Here is a 10,686-nt window from a genome sequence, read left to right on the forward strand (position 1 = left end):
CCATTAGAAATTATGAACGAAGAAGAAAATTTGACTTATGAGAAGGGTTTGGTAGAAATCATAGACCGGCAAGTGAAGAGGTTAGGGAATAAAGATTTTGTGTCCGTGAAGGTGTTGTGGAGAAATCAACAAGTAGAGAGTGCTAGATGGGAAGTGAAAGTGGACATGATAAATCATTATCCTTATCTCTTTCCTTCCACTCAAGCCTAAGGTACTAAGTTGTTCATGATCGAATTAATTAAACTCCTACATTTCAGTTTCGTGTGTCTTTCATAAGTATACATGTTCATGAATTTGGTTTTTGAAAGCATGATTTAAGTTAAGTATGAAAACCTCATGATTTATGATTTTCTATGTGTCATCAGATTCATGTTGTGTTGGTAGTCCTCGTTACGTGTCATTTCTATGCTAAGTTAATCTCATTGGAGGATGAATGTTCCCATGGAGGAGATATTTTAAGACCTCGGAAGTTGGAAAGTGAACAAAAGGAAAATTTTAGAAGAATATGAACTGACCCCAAGTCTACGAATCAGTCTACGACTTGTAGAGACTTTTATGAGTCATAAAGACAACTCGTAGAAGTCAGGTTAAGGTGGGAAATTTGGCCAAGGAAGGAAGGTAACTTAACGAGTCAAATGACGAATCATAGAAACTAGTCATTGTTGCGAGGTCTGATGACCTGTAGATTCCCACCCTCATGACCTACTCTACGACTAAACAGGATGAGTTGTAGAGGAGTTGATGACTCATCAAAATAAGTCGTAAAAAAACTTTTGAGATTGGAAAATTATAGGTTTTTAACCCTGCAAGATGAGTTGGGTGTATGACCCATAGATATGATTACGAGTTGTAATAATGACTCGTAGGAAAAGTTCAGAGACTCGATTTTTAGGTGTTTCCCAAAATCTGCAGGATGAGTCATTCCTATGACTTTTTGCCACTTCTACGAATGGTAGAGTTCAACTCGTAAGGTCAAATATTGGATTTTAATAAAGGCTATAAGGGTCTTTTTCCAAGTTTAGTTCAATGAACGTAGAAAATTTTACGATAATGTTCAATTCAATATATATATATATATATATATATATATATATATAATTATTCAAATTCCCCTCCTATTCAATTCATTCTTCAAAATTCCCCTAAGGCAGGACTAAGAGATCCTCTCAAAGCTTATTCTACAAACTTCAAGCTAGGGTTTCAAATTCATCAAGGTTCCAATTTAATTCTAGGTTGATTTCATCAAGGTATGTGGGTATTCATCCACGAGTTCCTTTAACCCATGGAGTCTCAAAATTTTCCCAAAATATTTCATGAAATTTCATTACATTTACACTCTAATTTTGATTAATTGTGTTGGGCTGTTTTAATTACCTTTTTGATTATTATCAATGATCATTATAAGTAGGTTTCTATATAAATTACATGATTTCAAGTTGAATTATGAATCCCGATGCATGAAGCTATTTTCAATGATGATATTATGAAATATGATTATGAAGTTCAATGATTTCAAATTATTCTCATGGTTTTCATCCAACTTGACTATGTATATGAGTTTTCCTCTAAATTCAAGTACGAATCATGATCATGAATTGCAATTATGTTCAATTTATGAATTTTATGCAAGTTATGATGAAAAGTGACTTAGGGACCTATGTTGGTGACCTAGGAACCTAATGACATGAATTATGCAAGTATGATATTCTAATGTTGAAAGGCTAATACTCATATTGCAAGTAGGTTATGAAAACGAGCTACTCTATGCATGTTAAAGGTACAAGTTCCATGATATATGTTAAGTATGATTACTATGTTATGTTATGTATTCTGTGGGATTTGACTTAGCACCGAGAGGATTTTCAGGTAGGGGCCCTACTAAAAGCCTTAGTAGAAGCCTCAAGTCCCTTAAACTACGTGCCACCATTTGTTTGCCTTATGTCCTAGCTAATGAATCCACATATAGCGTATGTACATGACCCTCCTAGCAGGGTAGATTCTACCTTTGCAAGTAGATTCGCATTTATTCCATGTTATGGAGATACATCGGGATTCCAGGTTATATCTTGCATGGTCCTATTGCCAGTTATAGTTTTGATGATTATGATTTTCTCATGACTTTACCTACCCTCTTTATCATGTACATTTTTTGGTCATTGCATCTTACAATTTATATTGCATGCCATACCCACATACTTAGTACATTCAAATGTACTAATGCATATTTGTAGCCTACATTGTCTCATAATGTAGGGGTTGAGGATCAGACGCATACACGTGGGTAGTTGAGTTCCAATTGGCGAAGTATTGGTAATTCCTCATCTTATTGAGGGTGAGTTTATGAATTTTTTCTATTCCAAATACTTTTTACTTCATATACGTTTGAGGCTGAGCTACGTACATGTCTTAGCCCCCGCACATCTTAAAGTAGTAGAGACATTATTGGATAAATGTTTTAGAGTCTATGTCATCAAGTTATATTCTTCCTTTATGATTCGTGATTTTGACTCCTTCTATGTTGTTTCCACATTTATTTTACCTTATGCATGCTTAATGAAATGTCAAGAGGCTTGGTTAGAGACCTTTGGGGTTTCGAATGTCGTATTATGACTAGACCCTAGGTTGGGTTGTGATATCTAGGAAGGAACCCTTGAACTCTTTCCATTCTATGGGTACCATATCTTTACCCCTCTCAACAACCCATTGATCATACCAAACCCTTGCTACGCCCTTGAGTTGATAGGCCACTAGCTCGGTCTTTTTATTTCGAAGGTACTCCTATAAAAGACATAATCTGATAAACTTCCTCAATGAATTCCATTGGATACTCATATAGCTTAGAATAATCAAATTCAGGTGGATTCATTCTCTTGAAGTCCTGAATCCTGTAAGGCAGTGTAGGAACTTGAGGCAGAGGAGGAGCAACGTGTGGATTAGCTTGGTTGACTACAGTTTGGGACAATAAAGTGATGATATTCTGAAAATCTGCAAGTGTAACTCCTTCCTCATGCGAAGCATCGAGAATCGTAGGATCTTGTTCCTCATTAGCAACCCTTACTCTAGGTGGAGGTACCCTTCCTCGAGGCATTATCTAGAGAACATGAAAAGATTCGTCAGTTAGAAGAAGTCTAGTTTGGATGTTTTGTTCGTTTCCATTTCCATTCATACTAGATTGAGTCCCATTCGAGGAAGAATATTTCCAAGGGGGAGATATTGTAAGACCCTGAAAGTTGTAAACTCAGAAACGAGGAACAAAAGGTAAAATACTAGAAAAATTCAGATTTTTGGCATCAAGCGATGACCAAGAAGGCCATCACGGGGCATGGTATACACTATTCCTCGTAGTGTTCCACCATGGTGGAGTCCCTTAATCCCAATCCTGTAGGGAAGGGACCACAAAAAGGGATCACAAGCCATTATGCCCTCTATGGTGACCCTTCCCCTAAGTCCCTCAGAAAATTTCAGAAAGCCATGGCCACGCCTTACCACTACGGGACATATAGCCTTTAACGGACCGTGGTGGATCCCATGGTCAACACCTCTGTAGACCTTCTTGCAGGTCCTACATCAGGTAATTTATTCAAGAATCTTCATGGTATCCATGAAGTAGGTCCTGAAACAGTCCCTGCAAGTCCCACTAATGATTGTCCAAGGAAACCACCATGGAAGACCACCACCGACCGTGGTACCCTTCACGGGCCGTGGTGGGTCTCATAGAGGGTAGCCTCCCAAATTCTCTTTTTAAATATCTCAAGTATCTTATGAAAGACGGTACCACAGACCATGGTGCATTTGATGGTCCGTGGTGATGACTCGTGATGGGTCCCAATTTCAGTTAAATAAGGGTAATTCGGTCATCTCCCTATTCTTTTATTAATGTATGTGGAAGTTTTTGGCACTAGATTCATTATGTAATTGTCCTAAATACACCGAAGCCTATTTCATTCCCTTATTAACTATCTAACAACTTTACAACTTCTCTCCCAAGGTTCATTCAAGAGTTTATCTTCTTCTTGAAGTTTGGCTAGGGTTTCTTCAAGAACAATTATCCTTTCTCAATTCCAAGTTCATATTCAATCAAGGTATGTGGGGATTGATCCATGGATTCCTTTCACCCATGAAGTCCCAAGGTTTCTACTCAAAATCTCATAAATTTCAATTGGGTTTGTAAGCCCAGGTTGATGAATTGCATTGGTTTGTTTCAATGATGTTTTTAATCATTATAGATGATCATTATAAGTATGTTTCTATATTAATTAGGTGATTTCAAGTTGAATTATGAATTCCCAAGCATGAAGCTATGTTAAACAATGATTTACATGAAGTATGATTATGAAGTACTTTGTTTTCAAAGTATTCTCATGGTTTTCACTCAATTGACTATGTATATGAGTTTTACTCTAAATTCAAGTATGAATTATGATCATGAACAACCATTATATTAAATTTATGAATTTCATGTAAGTTATGAAGAAAGGTGACATAGGGCCCTATGTTGGTGACGTAGGAACCTAATGACATGAATTATTCAAGTATGGTATTGCAATGTTGAAAGGCTTATACTCACATTGCAAGTATGACATAAAAATGAGCTACTCTATGAATTATGAAGTTTATGCACAAGTTTTTGATATATACTAAGTATGATTACTATGTTATGTATTCCGTGGGATTTGACTTAGCACCGAATGATGACTTGATATGGGGACTCGACTTATGGGGTCCTTATATAAAGTCTCTTGATTCATAACTACGTACCACCATAGGTTTACCTTATGCCCTAGCTAATGGACCCTCCTAGATGGCTAGAGCCCACCTTTGCAAGTAGATTTCCCTTTCTTCCATTGTATGGGGGAGACATCAGGATTCCATATTATAGCTTGCATGGTCTTATTGCCAGTTATGGTTCTATCCCAGATATGTGTGTTCTTTTATGTTCTTTCATGATTTCAAATATGCCTTTTAAATGTTTTGATCATTATGTTTTTATAATGACTTTACTTATTCTCTTCGTCATGTACTTAATTGATCATTGCATCATATGAGTTATATTGGATGTCATGCCCACATACTTAGTACATTCAAACGTACTAATGCATATTATTGCCTACATTGTCTCATAATATAGGGGTTGAGGATCACATTCCCACACATGGCTAGTAGAGTAGAAGTTTTTTTCCGGCGATGTTTTGGTGAGTCCTCATCCATCGATGGAAAATTATGAATTGTTTCATTGTTAAGACTTTGTTTACATTCTTATTGAGGGTTAGCTAGGGACATGTCTTAGCCCCTTCCTTTCTTGTTTAGTAGAGGCATTCGTTGGACAAATGATGCAGAGTCTATGTTGTTGAACTCCTATACATTTATGATTTATGATTTAGACTCTTTATTGTGCTATTTCCGTATTTACTTTACCTTATTTATACTTATGATATGTCAAGAGGCTTGGTTGGTGCCCCTCATAGTTTCGATTTCCGTGTTATGGTTAGGCCCTAGGTCGGGTCATGATATTTTCATCCCTTTCTTCAATAATTATTTTACTAGTAATTTTATCTCATCAAGAATACTTCAATCATTATTCTTATTTTTTTTTTCAAGTAATTTTTTTCTCTCCTTTTTTTCATGTCACATTCTTTTCAAGAGGGCTTTTCTCATTATTTTGCATGTATCATCGATTGCCTATTTATACTCAACCATCCCCTTTCTTCAAATTTAACAATTATAATAAGTTTATGCTACAGTGCTTAAGGAATCAAGGTGCAAAAATTAGAGATTCAATAAAAGAGTCAAGCCATAAACATGGCTACCAATAAAAGACTACAGGCTCAAAAGGGCTAACTAGTGATATAATAGCTGAAAAAGGCTAAAATGTACAACACAAATCAAAGAAAGCCTAATATTATCTTCTAAACAGAGAAATACTTTTTATTTTGCTTTAATAACATGCAAGGCAAGCTCTAGACTATGATGCAAAACATGGAATATATGCAAACACCCTCACCACATACGACACAAGTCTAAATTAAGATGGATCAGTTGTACTTCTAAGATAGATAGGGTCATTACAAATAAAAAAAGAAAATAAATTATATACAATGTCACAAGACTGAGTTTAGGTGTCAAATAGTTTGTAATTTAATGAGTACTCAAGCATTTTCGAGAATGTACACTCAAAATTAGGCCTAAATAGCAAGTATCAAATCAAAAATGTCTTTTCTTTTCTCTTCCAAAAAATATAAATAGAAATGAAAAGGAAATCTAATCTAAAAAAAGAAAAAATACTCAGTTCAGAAGAACCCCCTGGAAAAGAACTGAAAAGAAAAACCAAGGGGTGGACGAATTATGCTCTAAAGAAAATCTAAGATCCATAAAAAAGACTATTTTAATCTAAATAATAAAAGAAAAAACTTTTTTTATTTTTGGTCTTTTATAAATAAAAAAAATCAACTAAAAATAAATAAATAAATAAAATATTGCATCATACTTCACCTTTAAAGTATTGGAAGATATTCCACCCACACTTAAAATTATACTTTGTACCCAAAGAAATTTATAGCAAAGAGATGAAGCATAAGGGTAAGAAATACTCCATGAGACCCTTTAGGGCCTAGATCGCAACATGTTTGTATAATTTTAATCAAGGGTTGCACGCACCCCACACTTAAGCTCAACTTATGTTCCTTAGGTCCAAATTTGGGTACTCAGACTTTTTGTAAATCTGTAAAAACAAAACAACACAAAAAAATGATACTGTAAAAATAAAAATAAGAAGCTACATAAATTATTGGGTTGCCTCCCATTATGCGCTTGATTTAATATCGCGGCACAACGTAGGTCACTTGACTACTCAAATTACATAAAGTTTCCACAAGGGTTGTGTTACACCCCACATCTTTGAACTCGGAAGTTTCCTTATGTTACTTAGAAGCTAGTATGTGAGCCACTTAAGTTACGACCCTATTGAACAACTCTAAGAAGGGAGAATGTGACACCCCATGGTAGGGGAGGTTGGAAATAGGGTCAAGAGAAGTCGGAGGCCAAGTGATGAGTCGTAGGACTTGATTTGCTTACGTACGCTCCTAACTTAGAAGTTTTACATACTTAAGCTATTTGAGTACATACCAAGCTTGAGTAGCACGGATGACATAGGCTCTTAAAATAAGACGAGATTACTAACCCACGGGAGGAAAAACAATTACGCGGGGCGGCCAATGGGAGGGTGACACATGGTAGCACCTAAGCAAGCAGGTGACCCACCTGATTGGGGACAAGTAGGTGACCCACCTGCTTGGGGGAGGTGGGCCCCACTGCCACGTGGCAGCCCCTCCTTAAACATGTAGATGCGGTGGCCCAATAGGGGGATGGACATGTGTCACCTCTTGGGGATAACACGTATCACATCCTAAGACCACATATATGTATGGATATGTATCATATACTTCAGCTTCCTTCATCAAATTTCCAGCAAAAACAAGCATGAACAAACCCTAAAAGTGGAGAGAAAATTGTGACTACTTGGGAGAAAAATAAGGTAAGTCTCGATTTTATTCCATAAATTAATTATCTAGCATATTCCATGGTGATATGAAAGTATTAGTAGTATAAAATTAGAGTTTGGTGCAGCCAAGAAACGTATAGCAAGCTGCCACGATGGTTCAGCGCGGTAAAAAAAAATTCGAGGCGCGATTTCGGCGAGTTCTAGCCAATTTCGGGAAAGGTAAGTTCTTCCCCTCTAATTTGAAGTTTATGATGTTAAATTAGGGTGTATTACACACCCTAGGGGCTGCTTGAATTTGGGTAAAAGGTTGGAAAAGTTCGGCGTTCGAAATAAGCGAAATTGGAATCGCTATAGTTAATTGTAATCGAATAATGCATTGCACTTGTGGTGTGTGACTGCTGGTTGGGTGGTGAGGTATTGTGGTGCTGGAATGTATGTTAATAAGGTCGTGGAGGGATGCTGTTGCAGCCACACGACCCTCCGCTGTGCAATTAAAGAATTCGCGAAAGAAAGATTAAAAACTTTAGTTTTGGTATCATAGTTTCGAGTGAATCGTTGGGGGTTATATTGTGTAATGTTGTCATAATGTGCATATGTATGGGCTGATGGTTGTATTTTTGGTTGGCTGCAGGTGTTAAGGACATGGTTGGGAATTCGGATAGGGCACATTATAGGAGAGGTGCTGTCCGATTTCCGTTAACACCTTAACTACTTAAGGAACTAGCCGAGAAGGCGAGCGAGGGGATGAATGCTATGAATATTAGTGGGTAGCCTGAGTTTCTGAAAAGTCTAAGGGTTATTAATACTCATCTTACTTCCATGTTAAATAGGTTGCGAGAACAACGACATAAACACGATTAAGGGGAGTCCATAAGAGGTATGTGAAGTCTATCCCTTCTCTTCTTTTGGCATGTCGTAAAGGTAAGTAAACAATGATATAACATCAAAAGTAATTCCATTCTTGAATGCTCCTTACTCAGTTCTGAACGTTAAATCTTACATGATAGTTAAGCTAATTTCCTTGAGTTTTTTATACACTGAGGACGTAATAAATATACAGACACCTACTCATAACACTCTTCGAAGATAAATACTCTGGAATTCTTAAGTGAAAAGTCTTACTTTGGTATATGTTTAGGAATCTCGATATGTAATTAATGTAGCCCCTAATGGCATTTAGAGGGCATCAAAAATGACTATACTGTTACTCGAATTCTTAGACAATAACTTAGTCCTCTTATATAGTTGAGTCTCAGATAATGATTTAAACTATGTTTTGTTTCTCACTACTCTACTCGTGTATACTGTAACACTTCTTCTTTGAGTCCCGGGCTGGTTATCATATTTGTGCAATTCATTGCATTATCTACCGAGTCCCTTACGAGAGGGCTGGCATCCGAATGTATATATATGATGAGGATGTATTGTAATAAGGTGGCGATGGCACGGGGCCTGATACTGATACTATGATGATGTGTTGTAATAAGGTGACGATGGCATGGGGCCTGATACTAATACTACATATATGATTCACCGAACCCCTAACGGGGCCGGCTATATTGAAAATTTGAGCATGCATGTTTTTATGATTCGCAGAGTACAGGTACATGTTTCCGATTTGATAAATTGTTCTCCTGCTCCTCTGTTTTGGATATACTTCCGGTTTTATTACGTTATACTTTACATACTCAGTACATATGTCGTACTGACCCCTCTTTTCCTCACGGGGGCTGCGTTTCATGCCCGCGGGTGTAGGTACATAGGTTGGGGATCCGCCAGCATAGGAGTCCCACTCAGCGGTCCAAGACCGTTGCATTGTGCTGGAGCGTGATTTTGGTGACTAAAACTTGATGCATGTATATAATTTTTGTTCACAAGTACGGCGGGGGCCCCCTCCCACCTTATATTACTGTCCTTTTGACTCTTAGAGGTCTGTAGATGCAGATATGGGTTGTATGTGTATAGAGAGTATGTGTATATAAACTGTATATACGTTGTATATGAACTATATCTAAGTTGTATATGAGTTGTATATGAGTTGTGTATAGGCTATATATGAGCTGTGCCTGAGTAGTATATGAGCTGTATGTACGGGTATGTACAACTGTATTGATATAACTTATAATCCGGGGCGCTCCAGATATCGTGGTGGCCTTGTCGGCTTGCGTATATTTATATTAAGAACGTCCTTATGTGTTACTACAGCCTTGTCATCCTGTATGTTCCTTTCCCTTGAATATCTGTTGAGTGTAAGCAGGAGATAGGTTATGCATCATTAGCTGGAGTCCATATGGGTGTCCGGTTCGGAGACCTATCATGGCCTACGGGGATGGGTCATGATAGAAGTGGTATTAGAGCAGTCCTTTCTTGGAGTATCCATAGACCGTGTCTAGTAGAGGCTTGTTTATCAGTATGTTGTACACCACACCTATAGACAGGAGGCTGTAGGATATTTAGGATGTTACTTTCTTTCTTATTTTAGATCGTGCGATAGAGCTATATTTTAAGGATGACCCCTCACTAACTGATCTATATGTTTACAGTAATGACTCCAAGGAAAGCGACAACGGCCCAGAAGGGCAAGTCAGCAACGGGGGAAACTAGTCAGACCTCGAGGGTTACCAGGGCTCGTGCCCAGTCTATGCTGAGGATTGTACTCCAGTCGGCGAGCTCTACTACGCCGCCACCTCCAGAGGAGCTTGGGGCAGCAACAGCTATAGATCTTGAACCTCCAGTACAGGAGCCTCCCATCCTGCAGCAAGGGGTGGAGGATAGAGCTATAAAAGATGCCATACAGCAGTTGATTAGGCTAATGGCAGGACAGGCCCGAAGGCGTGGCCCAAATGATGCTAATAGATAAGACAGCTTGAAGGTCCGTGATTTCCTAGACTGTAACCCTCTAGAATTTCATGGATCGAGAACTATAGAGGATCCATAGGAATTCATTCGACAAATACAGTGTACACTGTGGATCATTAGGGCTTCGGAGACTAAGTCGGTTGAATTTGCCTCCTATCGGCTACATGATGTAGCCGTTAACTGGCACGAGTCTTGGGAGTTATCGAGGGGCGAGGGTGCTCCTCCAGCTGAAGGGATGAATTTATAGAAGCCTTTCTTAGCCACTTCCTGCCTCCAAAAATGAGACAATCCAAGGTGGATAGATTCTTGTAGTTGAAGCAGAACAGCAG

This window comes from Solanum dulcamara, chromosome 11, assembly GCF_947179165.1.
Source record: "Solanum dulcamara chromosome 11, daSolDulc1.2, whole genome shotgun sequence".
Taxonomy (NCBI): domain Eukaryota; kingdom Viridiplantae; phylum Streptophyta; class Magnoliopsida; order Solanales; family Solanaceae; genus Solanum; species Solanum dulcamara.